A 20,594-nucleotide genomic window follows, 5' to 3' on the forward strand; every position below is an offset into this window, starting at 1 on the left:
ATTTCACCAAATGGAGATGGATAAACAAGGATATTTTCCCCGTTACAAATTGGCTCTCTTTTTTACTTTGTTTGACTACCAGTGTTACTAAAGGACCCTACCCAGTCTTGCAGGCAAGTAGTTAAACTTTACTTCCCAGGCTGGATTCGCAGTACCAGTGCATAAGTAATAGTGGTTTGGCTAGTTACTTGTTTCCCCTCAATTGCTTTAGTAAAATTTCTAGAGTCATACTATGACTCAACTCTTGAAAGCCAATGAGATGTGTAAAATATTCAGATAGAATGCTTTTTAAAGATATATACTCCAGAACACATTCTTCTCCAGATTATAATTTTAAGGAAGGTCAAATTTTAAACCTAAACAGAGGTTAAATACATTTTTTCACTGATATAATGTCTGTTATCTAAGGATCTTAAGATGCTTTAGCTTTAAAGTCTTGCAGTATCTCTGAAGCAAGAATTGTTATCTCAATTTTAAAGAAGGGGAAAATGGTGCAGAGAGGTTAGATGATTTGCCCAACGTCACAAAGTAAGTCAATAGTAAAGCTAGAGATTGAATCCAGGGCCAACATTTTAAAAAACAGGAGATTAAGATCAGGCTCTTAAATCTATGTTTTAGGCACCTGTCCAATTTACAAAAATGCTGAGACCACAACAGCTTTTATTGAGGTCAATGGGCTAGAGATAGGCTGATTGTACAGCACAACGGAAGAAATGACTGAGTCCAATTGGGTTGATCATAGCATCATAGAAATATAGGGCTGGAAGGGACCTAGAGAGGTCATCAAGTCCAGCCCCCTGCACTGAGGCAGGACCAAATAAACCTAACCATCCCTGACAGGTGTTTGTCCAACCTGTTCTTAAAAACCTCCAATAATAGGCTTCCAAGGGAGATTGTGAAATCCCCATTTCTAAGCTTAACTACACTTATAGTTAAAAAGGTTTTCCTAATCTCTAATGTAAATCCCTCTTGCGGCAGATTAAGCCCATTTCTTCTTGTCCTACCTTCAGTGGACATGGAGAACAATTGATTATTGTCCTCTTTATAACAGCCTTTAACGTATTTGAAGTCTGTTAACAGGTCCCCCCTCAGTCTTCCATTCTCAAGACTAAACATTCCCAGGTTTGTTTGTTTGTTTTAAACTTTCCTCATAGGTCAGATTTTCTAAACCTTTTATCATTTTGTTCTTCTACTCTAGACCCTCTCCAATATGTTCAGACCTCCTAAAGTGTATCATCCAGAACTGGACACAGTACTCCAGCTGACACCTCACAGTGCCGAGTAGAGAGGGACAATTACTTCCTAGGTCTTATATGCAACATTCCTGTTCATACACCTGTAGCCCAGTGGGCCAGCTTACCTGTATTATATTAATTGCTTTGTTATTCTGCTTTATTATATTTAGTAGTTATGCAAGGAACCTACAGGCTTTTATCCTGTAAGATTTGGCTTTAGTAAATAGCGTTAAACTTAAGTAACTCATAAGTTATAGTGAACTAAAAGTAGCATGCAAGAGAGAATTTTGTCCAAAGTACTGACATCAGCCACCCACAGAACACAGCTGACCCCAGCACAAAACATAGCTGACACCAGCATCCAGAAAGTTCCGGACAGAACCTCCAACCGCAAAGCTGCTATGACAGTAAATTGATGTGTATGCTAATAGGGTAACTTCATACATATACTAACCCATAGAAAATGGACACCTTAAGGGAGGAAATACAAATAAGGACCTCTGTTGAATATGCATTGGTCATGGCAGCGTCAGCATAACCTACTATAAAAGTAACATCCAGGGGCAGCAGAGAGGCTGAAAAAATGTAGACCTTGGGAGGGGCCGGAATAATGGCCACCAGCGAAGATGAGAACAATAATTGTGATAAAACAAGATAATGGTTAAGTATAAAAGACCAGGCTGTAAGTATATATAAATTAAATTATAAATAAATTAATGGAGATATCCTATCTCCTAGAACTGGAAGGGACCTTGAAAGGTCATCGAGTCCAGCCCCCTTCACTAGCAGGACCAAGTACAGATTTTGCCCTAGATCCCTAAGTGGCCCCCTCAAGGATTGAACTCACAACCCTGGGTTTAGCAGGCCAATGCTCAAACCACTGAGCTATCCCTCCCCCCAAGTATGCACGTCCAAATGTACTTTCTGTATTATCTATATCTGCTTTGTTAAATTTAAGTGTGTGTATAATCTTTGCTAAATTAATAAATCATATATTTATATCTAGAAAGAGTTCCTATAGTGTAAGTGTTGCACCTGTGCACATTGGGGTTCCCAAATTATATGATAATTTTACAATAATCTTACTGGGCCTGATCTTGGAACAAAAACCTGTTAATCCTCAAGTTACAATTATATTTACCCAACTTTGGGTCAGGCTACACACCTCAACATGATAGGTCTTTTTTTGCAACTGCATCACATAGTTGATTCATATTCAAATTTGTCATCCACTATAACACCCACATTCTTTTCAGCAGTAGTAGCACCTAGCCAGTTATTTCCCATTTTGTAGTTGTGCATTTGATGTTTCCTTCCTAAGTGTAGTACATTTTGCACTTGTCTTTACTGAAGTTCATCTTGTTGATTTCAGACCAATTCTCCAATTTGTCAAGGTCCTTTTGAATTCTAATCCTGTCATCCAGAGTACTTTGAACCCCTCCCATTTGGAATCATCCACAAATTTTATAAGCATACTCTCCACTCCATTGTCCAAGTCATTAATGAAAATATTGAATAGTATTGGACCCAGGACAGATCCCTCCACGATCCCACTAGGTAAGCCCCTCCCATGACAGAACCATTGATAACTACTCTGAGTTTAGTCTTTCAATCAGTTGGGCACCCACCGTATGGTAATTCCATCTATTTCAAATTTCCCTAGTTTGTTATATGAATCAAAAGCCTTATTAAAAATCAAGATACATCATATCTACCGTTTCCCCCATTCATCAGGCCAGTAACCCTGTCAAAGAAGGAAAATAGGTCAGTTTGCACAATTTCTTCTTGGCAAACACATTCTGGCTATTCCTTATGACCCTATTATTCTCTAGGTGTTTACAAATTGATCGTTTAATAATTTATTCCACTACCCTTCCAGAAGTTAGTCTGAATGGTTTATAATTCCCTGGGTCCTCTTTGTTCCCCTTTTTAAAGATAATTTTTTGGTGAACCTACTGTTTCTGCTATCCTAAAATATTCTGCTGCTGGTGCCAATGCAAACTCTGGATCTTTATGCCTTAACAAGGAATATAATTTTTTCATCAAAATGCAAAGTTACTGGTAAAAGATTTTCTGTATTAGAATCTGCTGCACAGCAGCACTGGACTCTGAAGACCTGAGTATTACCGTCAAACTTCAAATGTTGTTAAAAAATAATATGCCTTAACTGAGATTTAAGGAACACTTTTTCTTCTCCAGTGCTGAAATAGCTCACATAACCAATATGAATTGCACGTGTTTTTAATTTAAAAGAGCTCTAAACACTGATGTACTGCCAAAATTTTAATGACGGTCTCCCTCACAAATTTTCCACCTTTGTCAGCAATACTTGTGACTTACCCTGAATAAAGTGCTCCCCAAAACATTCCCCCATTAAAATCCAAGTACTGCCCCACTACCTCTTGACCCACGAGGTATTCTCCTCCCCAGCATCCGAGTTTCCTTTAGGTCAATCCCCTTCCTGGGAGCTGTTCCTCACAGATAGATCAGTGGCAACAGATGGTAACAGGCAAGTCTCCTGTATCCTGGCTCAAATATCAAATAATATTTGTATATTATAAGATACTTGAAGTTTTTCAGTTTGTGAATAACCCCCACGAATTTCACTGCATGTTTCGGGGGGCTGACCTCAAACAGTAGCAGCCTAAGAGCGAACAAACAATCTTGACATTCAAAATTCCCTGCACAACTTTTATTCTAACTGGAAATACATATCAGCATCCCAAGAGCTGACAAAAGCCTTGGTGAGCTGTCAATAAACCAAAGTAATAGAAATGAAAGTACTCAGTAAATTTACCTTGGCAACAAAAACTGAATTTAAGACCAGCATCAATAATGGTATGAAACTTTGTTTCAATCACAGTTTGTTATGTGCATATAATGCTACAACTGGATAAGCATTTCCTAAAGCCACACATGAAAAAGTTAACATGCCTAACTGGTAACTCAGATGATTGACTCCTTTTGTGCATGCTAGATCAGTCATTATTTAAGGCCACTGAACCCTACCAAAGGCGCTCTCTGCATCTAGAGATAAGGGAACATCTGAGCTGGACCAAGTGTGTGATTTTTCTTGTATCAGCAGCAGCCAATCTTCCTTTAATGAACATGGGATGATGGTGTTCAGTCATGTCACTACAATTTTTGCAATTACTTTGCACTCTGTGTTCAACAGAGATATGGGGCAGAAGTTGCCACAGTTACAGCCATATTTGTTCTTCTTTAATATTGAAGTAATTAAAGCAGTTCTCATGTCACAAGACATGGTTCTTTTTAGAAATATTTCAGTGAAGACCTTTGAAAGAACAGAAGATAGCTGATTACAAAATGGTTTGTAGAAATCAGACAGAAAGCCATCCATCCCAGTGGCCTTGCCAAAATTAATATTTTTAAAAGCCTGTTCAATCTCTTGTGTTGTGAAAGCTTTGTCCATAAACACTTGTTTAGCAGTTAGGGAATTAAAAAGGTAGGCCTTCCACAAAATGATCAAATTTATTAGAGCCAAATTGGTTGTCTGATTTATATAAAGCTTGATAGAATTACTTAAATTGATTATTTATATCTATTGGTTCAAGGATGCCCTCCAGTCTTTTTGTAATAGGGAAGAAATATTGTTGTTGGCTAGTTCCATTTTAAGTCTTCTGGCAAGTAGTTTACCAGCTTTATCTCCCCATTCATAATATCTTTGTTTGACCCTGTTGAGTGTAAATTCAACTTGGCTGGATAAGCATTAATTATATTTATCTTACATGTTGATTAGAGAGCGTAGGAGGTTTTCATTAATTCGGCCAGTCTTGTGCATTCTCTGCAACTCATCTATTTTGCTGGCCAAAGAGTTTAATAACTTGAGTCTCTCTCTCTTCTTTTGGGAGGCATGCTTTATGCATTCACCCCTTACAGTAGCTTTCAGAGCTTCCCAAAAAATGGTATCTTAGGTAACTGAGTGCTTATTTTCTTGTATGAAGTTAGAGATGACTGAATCAACCATGGAACAAAATTTTGCATCTTTTAGTAGCAGTGTTCCATTTCCTCCTATAAGATTTTAATGATGTGTATGTAATCAGCATCTGTGGTAAGTATAACTGGAGCATGATCTGAAGTTAATATATTATCAGTAGTTACTTCAAGGCATGCTGGAATCAGTTCCGAAGACAAGAAAAAAGTCAGTTCTGGAGTAAGATGAATGTACTGTACAGAAATATGTATAGTCACATTCTTCAGGGTGTCTCAGTCACCATACATCTTTTAAATCAAGTTCATTCATTAATAACGAGGGCTAGCCTATTGTGCTTTGAGAGCTGCAGCTCATGTAATTAGATTTGTCCAGATGTCTGTCTAGCATAGTACTCCAATCACCACCAAGTATTAAAGGAATGTCTTTTATTAGAAAGAATGTCTGCAATGTCTTTGAATAATTCAGAATTACCTCCACTTGGATTGTAAATACTTCCTAGAATTAACTATTTTGAGTTGAAACAGCCTTCAAGAAGAAGGCATCTTCCTTCACAACCAGACCAAGACTGTATACATTAAGAAGTTATACTTTTACAAACTAAGATGGATGTGCCTCTGCTCTTAGAATTCAATGATAAAAGATACTCAACAGCTATCAGCATCTATTTCTGCTAGATGAGTTTCCTGCAATAAACCTACATGGCACTTTTTTGGTCCGAGGAATCTCAGGATTTTAATTCTTTTGGAAAGTTGATTAGGTCCCCTCACATTCCAAGAGGGCACACTAAGAAAATTCATGGCAAAGATATAGAACCTTATTCTAAAGATGCGTATTTCCCGTTAATATTGTAAAACCACATTTCTAGGATATGGTCCGTATTTATACATATTAGATACTGGTTAGTTTTGAATAAATTTATGCCTTCAATTGAGCCTCTAGGGGTGTCAGATATACAAAAAGATCTATAGTTAAATCATGCGTCTTCCAAAGTATATTTTAACAGAAAACAAAAACAATTAACAGACTTAAAGCAAACCAGTGTGGGCATGTTCAGATCCCTGATGGCTTCAGTTCCATCTGCTCCTCCCCTCCCTATGTTGTATCTAATAATAGTCTAAACATCTCTAAATGCAAAAATATATTTTAAGTCAAATATTACCCAGTAAATACCACTGATATTATAGAAAATGTACAATATATACATATATACATATATACATATATATATATATATATACACACACACACACACACCCCTCATTACATGTACATTTACAATTGAACTGGTAAATCATAAATTAGCAGAAAATCTAAAGATGAAAAATATAATGTAAAATATTTCATATTCATAGTATGCCAAATGCCCTGCACAAACTGAATAACTAGTGCTATTTAAGGTTTAGGTTATAGTCTAATTTACATGTCAGGAGTACTGATTGTCCCAAGGGACTTCTGGTTACCATAATACGAACCATCAGAGGCATTAGTTTGCTGTAGTGTTTCCAATTGAAATATTTATAGAAAACCCACGTACTAGCCTACTGCAGAATATATTCCACAAGTTTTGCTGAAACTTGTAGAGCCTATTTTAACTCTCTCCCCTGTAATCTTAGCCACACTTTGTACTTCTGGCCAGAAGTACAAGTAAATGAATTTATTCACAGAGATTATCAGAGCCATGAATCCACCACAAAGGGATGCTAACAAAGCAAAGTGAGTGATTAACTCTCTCACATTGCACATACTGAATATATTTAAAAATATGAAGCCAGTTAAATTCTATGCAGTCATGAACTCAGTCACAGTAAGTGGAGTTATACCAGCAAAGTCCAGTACATGCCACGTTAATATTAGTAGGATAACAATGTTTCACTTCCAATTGTATTACATTGGAACAATTAAAAAAAAATTTCCTTGTTTAAGAAAAGTGGAGCTGCCGGTGCTCACTATAGCATTTAAGCAGTCCAGTACATTTTAAAGTTCAAACCTTAGTTAGGAGAAAGGAGCAAGTAAGTGTCAAATGTAATCCTTTGTTGCAGCTACTGTTTGGCCAGAGACAACTTTCTACAAAGGTGAATTAACAGGGGAACAGCATTGCTGCTGCCCTTCTAAAGAAGAAGGTGTTAAATATTCTGGAACAGTTAGCTTGTCCTCTACTTCCTTCTCTTGAACCTCTGGCTCAAATACTGGTAACTGGGCCTCTTCCCAAAAAGACAAACTGTAGAGATTTCTATAGATTTTATCTTGCTTTTCCTGAGTGGTATGCCTCATAGGTTTTGGCCAAAGTGCTTCTGAAGAGAATTGCTGGGAGGAAGGTCTGCCATATAACATCTGGCTTTGTTTTATCAGGCCACCAAGCCTTTGGTCATTTTCCCTGGAGCTTGTTCATTCCCTTGATATGACTCAGATAAAGGGGACTGAGACAGGAGAACAATGACTAGTTCTCCCTCAGCAGGTATAGACAATTCAAGATAGCTTTGCCCTGTTCTGGGCAGTTCTTTGGTTTATGTCTCCGCCTATTAGGATTTCCACACCAACTGTGAAGGAAAAATAGGGCTCTCCAACTGCTCTGAGGATTTTCTTTTGTCTTGGAAAACCTTCTACGCTACATGTCCTAAAGTTTGGCTTTCCTTCTTAGAAAGAGGTCTTCTCTATGCTCTTTAGTCTCTTGGCCTGTGTCTTTGATGAATAACAGGGCTTGCTCTTGCCCACAAATCCACATCCCAAAAGGTTACAAATCTCAGCCCTGCAAGGTCTGAGGTGAAAGAGCAGTCCAGTGACCATTCTGGTGAAGTTAACCTCTGGTACCCAGAGATGCTGGGCTAAACCTGCCAATAGAAGCTGTAAAAGGAAACCCATTTGAGAGTGACATCATAAAGGAGCTAAATAATCTCCTGGTAAAAATACAGCAGGAAGGGGTAGACTGAAAGGATGAGGTGGGCCAAGTGGCCCAATTAATTGGTCATTCAGGTCCAAGCTGCTTTCCTACCCTTTCCTCCATGGCCCAGAGCTATGAGAAGAGACTGTTGATAGCAGTGGCTGATGATACATGCCTGGGCAGTTATGTTTTTTTTTCCATCCAACTTACTTCTGCCAGACCTCCTGGGAGGCAGGACAGGAAAAGAGATAGGAACCCCCAGAAGCCTCTGGTTTGCTGACACTTAGTTCTTTGAACCAGCCTGTTTCCCTGCTCAACAGAGGGAGGCTTAAGTAATCCCCGGCTGGCTAGGGTCTTTGTGGACAGCCCTTGCTTATTTTGCTCAAAGAGCTGAAGCCTATACAGTCAAACCTGCCTCTAGCTGAGATAAAAAACATAGAAGAACTGGCAGGCTCCTTAGCCGCTTGGATCATACCCTTTCTTCCAGTCCTGCCCAAGTCCAGTTTTGTCCTTTAAGCTGCAAGCAAAAAACCTGTTGTAAAGGGTTCTTAAACCTTCCTGTGTAGAACAAAGGTTCTACCCCGCCACCAAATACTCTGTGGGCAGTAGGAAATCAAGCACTACAGAAATCACTAGACTAGTCAATAGGAAAAAAATTACTATCACGTTCTTACAGGATGTAACAAAAATGTTACCAGGTGGGCCAAAATGTCAATTGTGTTGAGCTAGGACATCTGCAAAGAGTTTAATTACAAGCGTTAGCCATTTTAACATGAAGTGAAATACACGACTGGGACACGTTTTCTTCTACCCACCACACTTCACCCTTCCCCAGATCTCATTAACGCAGCTCCAGAGGAAACACATTCATCCAAATTACATTTGGTTTAAACTCAGCCATTTCATTTCTGGAACCTGGCTCGTTATTTTTGAACCTTTGTACAGCCAGCCTTTTGCTTCTCTTTCTTTGGTCCAATTTAGATAATTCTAGCAGGGATACTCTCCTAAAGGTACTTTGTCTCAGATCACTACTATTGACTCAGTATTTTCTATAAGGAATCATCCCAACAGTAAGACCATTAGGACAGCAAGAAATACTGAAGATCCCTAAGAAAACCCTTTGAAACAAAAATATTTTTGTAATATTGTTTTAAAAAGGTACCTACAGGTGTCAGTGGAATTGATTTAGATCAGCGGCTCTCAACCTTTCCAGACTACTATACTCCTTTCAGGAGCATGATTCGTCTTGTGTACCCCAAGCTTCACCATACTTCTAAACTACCCACTTACAAATAAGACAGACATAAAAATACAAATGTCACAGCACACTATTACTGAAAAATGCTCTCTCATCTGTATCATATAATTATAAAATAAATCAATTGAAATATAAATACTGCACTTACATTTCAGTGTATAGTATATAGAGCAGTATAAACAAGTCGTCTAAGAAATTTTAGCTTGTACTGACTTTGCTAGTGCTTTTAATGTAGCCTGTTGTAAAACTAGGCAAATATCTAGATGAGTCGATGTACCCCTGGAAGACTTCTGCATACCCCTGATTGAGAACCACTGATCTAGATTAAACCCATTTCAACAGTAATGAAATGCTAGGAACAATCACATATCTGTATGAGTTTATAGCAACCTTTCCAAAAGGCGCACTTAAAGAAAGGGCTTAAATGAATTCCACAGATCCTTTAATTCAACCAGCTGACCTGCCTTTGATTTTTCAAGCATGTTCACCACAAAGAAGAATGTATAGGCAAGTTAACTGAAACAAAATGTTATAGCACTACACTGAGAAACATAATTGAAGTATTTATTGTATACCACTTAAAACAGCTGCACAAATTGCTCCTTTCGAGAAAGGCTCATTTAACAGACCATTCCAATAAGACACATTATAAACCACCCTTCCCCTTCACTCTGAAAAAAGAATTAATATTTCAGTAGCATTATACATGTACAAAGCACTATACAAACATTAATTCTCATGACATCATTGTGGTGCAGGTAAATATGTATTATCCCAATTTTACAGATTGGGAAACAGAAGCAGAGAAATCAAGTAACTTGCCCAAGGTCAGAAATCAATAAACACAACCAGAATTAGGAATACGGAGGTCCTGACTTCTAATGCTATGCTCAGTCTTCCAGACTATACAGTCTCTCCAAGCTCTATGATTGTTTTCATCATATTGTTGCCTCTCCTTTTTCCATTTTCTTTCCCCATTTACAGGACACTGGCATTTTGTTTACATAAAGGACTAGTACATAGCAATCACTTTAATCCTTAATATAGTTTCCTAGTGAGAAAACTGTTCAATTTCCCCACACACACCCCAAAAAGTGATGGCCTCTTTCCATCACTTTCTTTATGTATTGTTCTAATCTCCTAGTTCTCTTACAATATACATAAAAGAGATCCAAGTCCCAAAGCTATGCTCTTAAGACAAACTTTTCTTAAAATTGTTGAAGTGGTGAGAAAAGTGACCACAACTAGAAAAACGTGAATTAAGTTTACCACTGTCAATTTATATCACCGCTGAATTTGAGGTTTCCGTATTGTGCAAGACACACACATATACATTTAATGGAATCTGGCTATTTGCATGTAATTTGCTCAACAATAATCAGATATTGGAGGGACAGTGAAAGGTGCATGTATCACATATGATACAGATACATAAAAAGTCAATCAGTGGGTTAAGGACAAAGTGAGACATTTTCGGTTTTTTTTTTTTTTTTTTTTGCTTCAGTTTGTAACCTGAAATATTTCTCCACCACCATTCCTACAATCTGTCATGGTAACAAACCTTACCTTCTACTAACTCTGTGACAACCATCGTTACCTATGGTTATTTGTTCCCAAATATCAAGAGTGAAGAACTAACCCAACTGATTTCTTCATTCAACTATAAAAGTACCAAACAGAGCACCAAACATAAGATTACTGTACTGGGATCAGGGGGAGTTGCCCTTCTCATTTGAAATCAGATAAGCCAATTTAATGAATATATTTAAGACAAGAATATAATGTGATTTGTGATTCAGTTAACTATAGCATTACGTGAGTCTCCGCTATAATTACACATACTTCATATTTATATATATTGCATATTCTCAGGAACATATTTGGGTGTTCTGGAACCCATTGTTTATGCTTACATTCCAAAAAAAGTTATCAGATAGTATGATGATTGCACCTTGTCACATTAAAACTGTTGCCTACTGCCAATTTAAAAATATATAGAAATATATTTCATATTTTATGTGTGCATCTATATACACACTCCTTTTTATCATACTCCCCCATATTACATTTGTTCCAACAGTAAACCTGCAACATACCCATTAGCAATGACAGAACTGTAGTTTGTTACATACCTCCCAGGTGCACAACTCTTTCTAATACAGTACCATACAGTTCCATTCTCCTGAAGAAGTTTATTACTTTATTTCGTAAGGGCTGAATTTATATAGTACATTTCCCTGCGTCTGCGGAATAAATGCAACTAATTAGGTCATTTCTAAAGAGATACAAATGACATGAATAATTTCTGGAATTGTACTGACTTACGCCCACGTAAGTGTAATACTGCAAAAGATTATTAAACATCTATATACACAAGCTGCCTTTTACATCCCTAACGCATACATTTATATCAACTTCAGATAGTGAAGTAATACCCACAGATCAATATTATATGACACTCTTCCTACTAAACAGCTTAATTGACAACCTTGGCCAAACAGTCTAAAACAGCTCTGCACTTTTAGGATCATGTTAATCAATTTTTATAGGATTTTTTCTGATTAGAATAAGTCACATCTGTCCTATAGATTAAAACCACATGCATAAGACACTCGTTAAAATAAATCAATTTACTTTTAGAGTATTTTTATTATTATTATTATTTAGTATCATGTTCTAGGATTCCCTGCTGTATTAACATTGAACTAGCAGAGGTATTGCAAAATACAGGTTAATCAAAGATTTTATAACAATATTCTATTTTATGTATAATTGTAAAGGTTAAATTCAAAGTTAGAATGACAGGGAAGGATGATTTCTGTCCTGATAAGGAACCAAGAAATAAACAACTGCTCTGTTTTGGGAATTGTAATTTTAGGAGAGATCTTACAATATCGCTAATTGATAATGTTGGCTCCATAACACAGAAGTAAAGCTCCTATAATTGATTTGATTCTCTAAACGACCCAAGTTACTAACTATATCTTCCATCTTTCCTCCCCTTAAGTATCCGACAGCTATGGAAAGGTAGCATCACTGAATTCCATTCGCCTGCCTGTGTCAACATGCTGTATAAAATTCAGATTCAAGGGGAAAAACCAGTTCTACAGAAAACAAAAGACAGCCACTAGGAGGCCAAATCCTGTTAGAAAATCCTTTGCATTTCTGCTAATACTGGAAGCAGTTTCCAATGGTTCATCACAGTCTTTTCTGGAAGGGAAGAAATGGCTGTAAAGTTGAAAAGCCCTTTTCAGTTAGGTCAGTAAAGGAAGGACAATGTGCACACATGTTGTATGATGAAATTTACAAAGCTTTATTAGCATAAAGCTAGTAAATAGAGAACATGCATATACTATAGTCTATGTGCATACAAGACACAAAATACAACAGGGCATTCCTACTGCAAATCATCAACTTCCAGAAAGCCTTATTTTATCATTTAAGATAGAATATTTGCCCAGCATGGTCCTTAGAGTTACTCAGCAATGGCGCTCTGGTATACTTCTTTGTAGAAACAATCTTAAATTGTTTAAACTTTTCCTGCTATGAAATTGTTTTGTTCAGCAAATAATAAATATACAGTTATATAACATTTTCTTCCAAGGCAAAAAGAGCAACCACCTACTGTAGAAAGAGTTCATAGCACCACCTATATTTCCAAACAGTGCGCAGACACAGGATGGCTATCAAAGGCAAACAGAGCCACCAAGCAAGCAGCAGGATTCCTGGCCGCTGCAACAACTGACACTCAGGTATTTTGTTAGGACAAAACACTGCCAGCCCCATATGGCCCAAAAGAGAAATGGGGAGAGCAGAAGGTTAGTGGCAGGGGCTGAAAGAGAAGGTGTTGGGGGGGGGGCAGAATGTAATGAGGGAAGCCCGGCGGTGGGGCTAAAACGGCAGTTGAAGATATGGGGAAGGGGGTTCGGTCATGGTGGGGCGATGGAGGAATGATTCAGAGGTATGGGGGGGCTGGATCATGTTAGGGGTATAAAAGGGCTGGCTAGGGGCGAGATCAAGGGGGACATCTGAGGCTGGGTCACCGGGTGGGTAATGGGGAGCTGGGACGGGGGGGGGGCTGGCTCGGGACTAACGGTAACGGGACGAATGGGGCTGGGGGGAGCGAGGCTGGCTCGGGGGGGGGGGAACTGGGTCACGGGGGGGCTGGCCGGTAAATAACGGTCACTGGAGGGGAAGGGGACTGGCTCTGGGGGCACAATGGGGAGCGGGGTCACGGGGGGGCTGGCTGGGGAATAACGGTCACTGGGGGGGAAGAGGGCTGGCTCGGGGGGAGGAGAATGGGTCACGTGGGGGCACAATGGGGAGCGGGGTCACGGGGGGGCTGGCTGGGGAATAACGGTCACTGGGGGGGAAGAGGGCTGGCTCAGGGGGGAGAGAATGGGTCACGTGGGGGCTGGCTGGGGACTAACGGTCACGGGGGGAAAGGTGCTGGCTCGGGGGGGGATGGGTCACGTGGGGGCACAATGGGGAGCGGGGTCACGGGGGGGCTGGCTGGGGAATAACGGTCACGGGGGAAAAGGGGCTGGCTCGGGGGGGGGGAATGGGTCACGTGGGGGCACAATGGGGAGCGGGGTCACGGGGGGGCTGGCTGGGGACTAACGGTCACGGGGGGAAAGGTGCTGGCTCGGTGGGGGGAATGGGTCACGTGGGGGCACAATGGGGAGCGGGGTCACGGGGGGGCTGGCTGGGGACTAACGGTCACGGGGGGAAAGGTGCTGGCTCGGTGGGGGGAATGGGTCACGTGGGGGCACAATGGGGAGCGGGGTCACGGGGGGGCTGGCTCGGGGGTGGCCGCTTGGGAATAACGGGGTCACGAGAGGAACACACGCGGGGGAGACCGCCCCAGCCAGCCTCCCCCGCGGGGTCGGCTCCTCACCTGCGCTCCGCCGGGAAGGAAGCGGGAGGGAGGCAGGCGGCTGGGTCACGGCTCCCGCTGCTGCCGCCGCCTCCTCCCTCGCCGAGTCCCGGCCGCCGCTGCGCTCGCCGGGCTGCTGCCGCCCAGCACCGCCCCGCCGCCGCTCCCGGCCGGCACCATCGCCGAGGGGAGCGCCCGCTCCTGCCCCTCAGCCCGCGGCGCTACTCCGCTCGCCTGAGCCCGGCGCCTGCCGCTGCCATGGAAATCACAAACACGCCCTGATTGGCCACACTCCGGGCCGGAGCCAGTTTGTGTCGCGGACGCTGATTGGCCAGACTCAATAGATTGACAGCTGGGTGGGAGGGGCTCCAAGGGGCGTGGGCGTGGCTCCATCCGCCCTCCGGCGATTGAGAAAAAAGGGGCCCCTGGAGCGTGGGAGGGGCACGGGCACATCTGTATCAGTGTGAACAACTGGATCTGGATTTAACAGCTGGATACATTTCTCGAGTTGGATGAATGCCCAAGAAAACAGCTGCATGTGAGTGAAACACCTGGCTGCAGCTTGGGTTTTGGAGCATGCACCTCACTGCACCTGTTTGAACAGCTGGTTTTGGCAAAGACATTTAGATTTAGAGCAACAACTAGGGCAACATCTGACCATGATGTAACACCTGGATAAGCAGCTGGATTTGAGTTTGCCAGGATGAATATCTAAGCAAACAGCTGGGTGAGCACCTGGACCCCCAACACAATTATTATGGACAGGGATATAGCATACAGGCAAATGACTACGGTGAAAAATATCTAGAATTTGATGACAACATTTAGATTTGGACACACATATGAATCAACATGTAGGTAAACAGTTTGGAGTGAAGAGCTTGTGGATGAATAGATATCAAAACATTACCTAACTTTGCCAACTACTTCAGACCTTGTTAAATACGCCCTCCTGTGAATCACATAATATATGCTTATACAGTGCTTTTCATAAACATATGGCAAGCTGTATAAGTAGCATATGGCACATATACAGTAATCACCTATCACATCACTGAAATTAACTCTCTTCTGAATGGTTTGTTCATTTTTATTTTTTCACAAGAGGTTTTCCACTTCACAAAAAGTGGCTTGAGTAAACGTCACCCCAGTAACACTAAGCCTGAACTGCCAGGAACTAATCTTGGAAAAATATGTTCCAGTTTGCTAAAAAGAATGATAGACAAATTGCCTATTACTGTGATGTCTAGAATGTCTGAATCTCAGTGTTGCACGGAAATAACAGATAGTATGTCAAAGGTTGTCACCTGCTCTAAATATACCCACATCAACTCTACAAATGTATGCTACCACATCCGAAGAAGAAAGTTATAATGTGTGCTTGAATTACAAGAATCTTTAAGAAAGTGTAAGCGCACCAACCACGGAAACCACAAGTAAATAGATACTTATGAACTCCAAGTAGAATGCGCTGCCTGGCTAGGATATTGCCAAGCTCACAATCACTTAATTACAGGAACAAGCTAGGCAGGTGAAAAAATGTCTAAAGCTTAGAATTCCATTGTATGGATTTGCTGTTCGGTCTTGCCTGGAAAAAAGAAAGTTTGCAAAGGGCATTGAATGCTTCACTTCCGAATGTTTCACAGCTGACATATAAATCAGATGTGAAAAACTTCCCAAAACAAACAGCCCTTTTGAGCAGTCCATTTCTAAGCATAGTGCAATAACGGGTGGATGAAATTAAAATAAACTTTCTTAGAAGTCCGGTATAAGCAAGAGTATAAGAGAACTGGTATAAGAGAGCTTAATTCCATCATAAATAGGGCCCTACCAAATTCACAGTCCATTTTGGTCAATTTCACAGTCATAGGGTTTTAAAAATGGTAAATGTCACGATTTCAGCTATTTAAATCTGAAATTTCACGGTGTTGTAATTGTGGGGTCCCGACCCGAAAAGGAGTTGGGGGGGGTCGCAAGGTTATTATAGGGGGCGTTGCGGTACTGCTACCTATACTTCTGCAGCGCTGCCTTCAGAGCTGAGCAGCTGGAGAGCGGGGGCGGCTGGCCAGGAGCCCAGCTCTGAAGGCAGAGCCGCTGCCAGCAGAGGCGGAGAAGTAAGAATGGCAATGTATGGTATTGCCACCCTTACTTCTGTGCTGCTGCCTTTCGATCTGGGCCCTCAGTCAGCAGCTGCCACTCTCCAGCCGCCCAGCTCTGAAGGCAGCAGCACAGAAGGGCGGCACGGTATGGCATTGCCACCCTTATTTCTGCGCTGCTGCTGGCAGGGCACTGCCTCCAGAGCTGGGTGCCAGCCAACAGCCGCTACTCTCCGGCCACCCAGCTCTGAAGGCAGCACAGAAGTAAGGGGGGTAATACCACAATCCCCCTAAAATAACCATTTGACACACACACCCCACAACTGCCTTTTGGGTCAGGAACCCCAATTTGAGAAACTCTGGTCTCCCCCATGAAATCTATATAGTATAAGGTAAAAGCAAACAAAAGACCAGATTTCACGGGTGGGGGGACCAGATTTCACGGTCCGTGATGCATTTTTCATGGCCATGAATTTGGTAGAGCCCTAATCATAAAGCTTCTTCAAGTGTTCTCGGGCTGCTTACAGATATATTGCCCTCTAGAACCAGAATCAGACCCCACATCCATCATGTCTGGAACCTTTTGATGACAATTCTGCCATCACTACTCTATATATAAAACCAGCTTTTACACCACAGAGGAGGGGGAAACAAGATTAGAATCTGGCTCAATAACAATCACAGTGATAGCTACTTCTCTATACCTAGAGGTCCTAGTCCAGGTGACTTGGAGATTTCCACCATATACTGACAGATACACATCTCAAAAATGTCACTATATGCTGCAGAAGCATATTAAGAAGAAACATGTTTGTAGGCTGCCCAGGTCCTGTGACCAAGGGCATGGGAATGTTCCGTCCGTCCCCCTCCCACCTGCCCCTGTTCCTATTCCTTAGCAAAAGAAAATATCAGTTGGAGGTATTTAACAAGATGCCTGTCTAAAAAACTAGGTATGCCCAGTAAACCTGATCTATGAAATCCACTCTCTGTGCTAGCTAGTTAAGCATTTGAAAGATGGTTATTAGTCATCATTAAAGAGTCTTTGTATCCTCAGTGGCCCATCTCCTACAGAATGCAGCCATTTCAATCTCAAATCCCCTAATATAGTTTCACAGGCATTACTCTCTGAATTTCCCAGTGAGATGATACAGATTCCAGTGACAGACTCCAAAGACAGTAAGGGAATACATTTTATCATCGGCTGATACTCATGAAACAGTAAAAGGCTGATGACTGAATTGACCGATGCCATTAAGAAGGATAAGATGAAAAAATTAATAACATACCATTATCTGATTTAACGTAGACCTTCCAAACAGCATGTCTTAAAACTTTTATGAGCCTGAAGGGACATACTTTCCATTAATAGCAACGAGCCAGTTCTTGCTGCCGATGCCGCCCACAAAATTTATAAGAAAGTGCCTTATTTTCCTCTTGCTTGCCAGGGGTAGAAAATGAGTGCTGATATTCAGAGGACTCTCTTGAATATTTTTAAGAGATTAATTTTATTGTGCTTCTTCAGACGTGCTGAGACTATTAACAAGATTGCAAACTGAAGTGGCTGTTCTTATGAGACCCTATCCCCTAATAAATAATAATACCCGGGGCCCATGATTCTAGTCTCACTTGCATCGGCTTTACTGCTGTAACTGCACTGAAGTCAATGGAGTTACTCCTGATTTACACTGCTGTGAGGGAGCGAACGAGGCACATCCGACTGAAATTCTTGTATTAAAAAACTCCGCAGCAGGCAGAGCCCTCAGTGAGCCCAAACAATTGGTCTTTACTGAAACTGGGTTAATATGTGGCACTGTGCATTTTATTGGCAGTTGTAAAAAAGAAACCAAGGATAGTAGCAACGGTAGATGCTTACATGCGGGAGAATGAGGCGTTTTTAGGTTGATATTAGGGAAGGATCCATCGACTGAGGGCCAGGTTGTCAAGTGTTCAGCATCCACAACTAGATCCCGGGGCACTGCTGGAAGCTGATCACTTTTGAAAATCAATCTGACCACTTCAATTCGGCACCTTTCTGGGCAGGGACTGTCTCTACTGTTTGTTTATACAGTGAAGTCCTGGCCATGAGACACTACCACAGAACAAGCAAGTGAATGATACTAAATGGGAACGGAGTGCTTTTGAAACTCTAGCCACTCACTTAAATCAGAGCCATGGGGGTGCTGACCTCTTTTGAAAATCTGCCTCGTTTTTAAATGTATTTAACTCTGGTGAATGGCGCTGTACGGACAAGCCTGCCACCCCACGTTCTCTCCCTTGTCAACAGGACAGGTAGCGCCCAGGCAGAGGCTTTCCTCCATTTGCCACACAATGATGACAAGCAGAACCCATCACTAGCCGTGAGAGAAATTAGATATTCAGTCTCCACGCTGCACCTACAGAGGTGGTGCGTTGTGGTGTTTGGTTGGGGTTTTTTGTAATACAGACATACGTCCACTAAAAACTGGACAGACCCATACATTCCTTTCACATGGGCTCATCAGAGGGCAATAAATGTTACATACGACCAATCAGGGCTGGATTTGAACGGGTGTTTTAGAGATGAAACACTCTGTATCCTGTTACCAGTCCCCTGAGCCAGGCAGTTCACTTCAGTCCATTAAACAGCTCTTTTCAGTTTATTTTATTGTTTTACTGTTGTTTGGGTTTTTAATGGCATTCATTTTGATTCACATGTTCAGTCCCTTGTAAAGACTGCTTGTCTGCTGCAATGGAGCAGTGCCTCCAAAACAAAATAAACATCCTCCCAGAGAAAGAGGAAAATAAAAACGCCACTGCATATGGCTGGTGCCCAACGCTGACCCGTGTTTCCCTTCCTTAATTAACACTTGTAGTGAAAGTGAAGCCATAGTTCAAGTAGGCTGTTAAACATTTCATTATACAGTGTACACACAAAATCTTGTTGCCCTGTTCCAAGAGGCAGACACACTAACCGAGATCCTAACGCTCAGCAAAAAAGTTGTCGAAGCCAGTGTATAAAACACTGTGTTACATTATAGCATTAACTGCTAGTTGTCTGACAGCGAACCTAATCATCTGTGGCTAATATTTATTTCTTTTTGCCTCTGGACAGATGTGAAAGTACTCTAGCCTGGGGGTTCTACAGCGTGCACCAATGCTACACACAGATACCATGAGCACTAAGGGGAAGAATGATCATGTGGCTAACGCAAAGAACCTGGAGTGTCAGAAAAGCTGGGTTTGGCTATGCTGGGTTTAGTCACAGCCTTTAGGTGAAATCCTCATTTTATTTAAGTCAATGAGAAAATGGGAGGAGAACGGAGGGGTGCTGGCGGAGCGAGGCTCCGCTCTACCTGATTCTCTGCTGATGGAAGGTTTGCCGCGCAGCAGCATAAGTTAAAGTTGCCCCCCTGCAGCTTTCAGATACACCAGTGCCAAGGAGAGCAGTCAGGGAAGTGGGCTTGGGTCTCTGTTAGCAAAGAGCAGATGCAGGGGAAAACTGACCCTTGAAAGTCGTTGCCATTTAAGAGCAGTTCAGAGGCCTATATGAGTTTGGTGACTTAAGTTTAGTTCCTAACACACACGTATGCATAGCACAGGACCAGTCTTACAACTGACGCCCCTGTTGCCAGTTTCAGCAGAGAAGCCAAGGACTGAGTGGTCCATGGAGACTGAACTCCACTCCCCTCATCTCTGCAGGTGATCTGTCCAGACCACGGGTGAGGCACAATTAAGGAGCAGGGGGCCAGGTTCCCAGCTGTCAGAAATTTGAAGGATGGTGCTGGCATGATATGGTGTTGAGAGTCCTTGTTACTGGGCCTGGTTTCTAAGATAAGCATGGGGAACTCTTTTGTCCCTAAGATAAATTAGGGTAGCAGCTCCAAGCCACTGGCATATGTACCAATACTGGTGCTTGGGACTTGAACCACTAGTACTGGGCTGGACCTACTCACATCACTCAGCAGCCTCTGCCATGACTCCATCTTACTGCTTAGCTGAATCAGTGCCCAAACACATACTTAACTTGAAGCACATGCTTAAGTCGACTCCATTAAGCATGTATTTAAATGCTTTGCCAAATAAGGATAGACTTAAGTTCATGTTTTTTAGTTAAGCATGCACGTAAGTGTTTGGCTGAATCGGGGCTTGAATGATAAATTTTGCTTCCTATTCTATAGTGGACCCTGCTAAACTGTCCCTCGGCTGGGCACGCACTAACTTTGCCAGGGACTGTTGTTATTTTTATTACTGGAACACGCAGGAGCCTTAGTCCTGGAGCAGGTCCCCATTGTGCTTGGTGCTGTACAAACACAGACC

At 41.7% G+C, this 20,594-nt stretch overlaps 1 protein-coding gene across 6 annotated transcripts in view; it reads right to left on the reverse strand.

Annotated features, from left to right (window-relative positions):
* Positions 1-20,594, reverse strand: part of TPST1 (tyrosylprotein sulfotransferase 1) — a 71,807-nt gene that overhangs the window by 44,559 nt on the left and 6,654 nt on the right. For 4 of the 6 annotated variants that reach the window (XR_008442694.1, XR_008442693.1, XR_008442695.1 and 1 more), the window contains exon 1: positions 14,224-14,455. The exons of 1 other annotated variant lie outside the window; for it this stretch is intronic. The gene's annotated coding sequence lies outside the window, so the exon portion shown is untranslated. Of the gene's footprint in view, positions 1-11,458; positions 11,570-14,223; positions 14,456-20,594 lie in introns of those variants that run through there. One more of the 6 variants, XR_008442696.1, reaches the window with a different exon arrangement.

This window comes from Malaclemys terrapin, chromosome 18, assembly GCF_027887155.1.
Source record: "Malaclemys terrapin pileata isolate rMalTer1 chromosome 18, rMalTer1.hap1, whole genome shotgun sequence".
NCBI lineage: Eukaryota > Metazoa > Chordata > Testudines > Emydidae > Malaclemys > Malaclemys terrapin.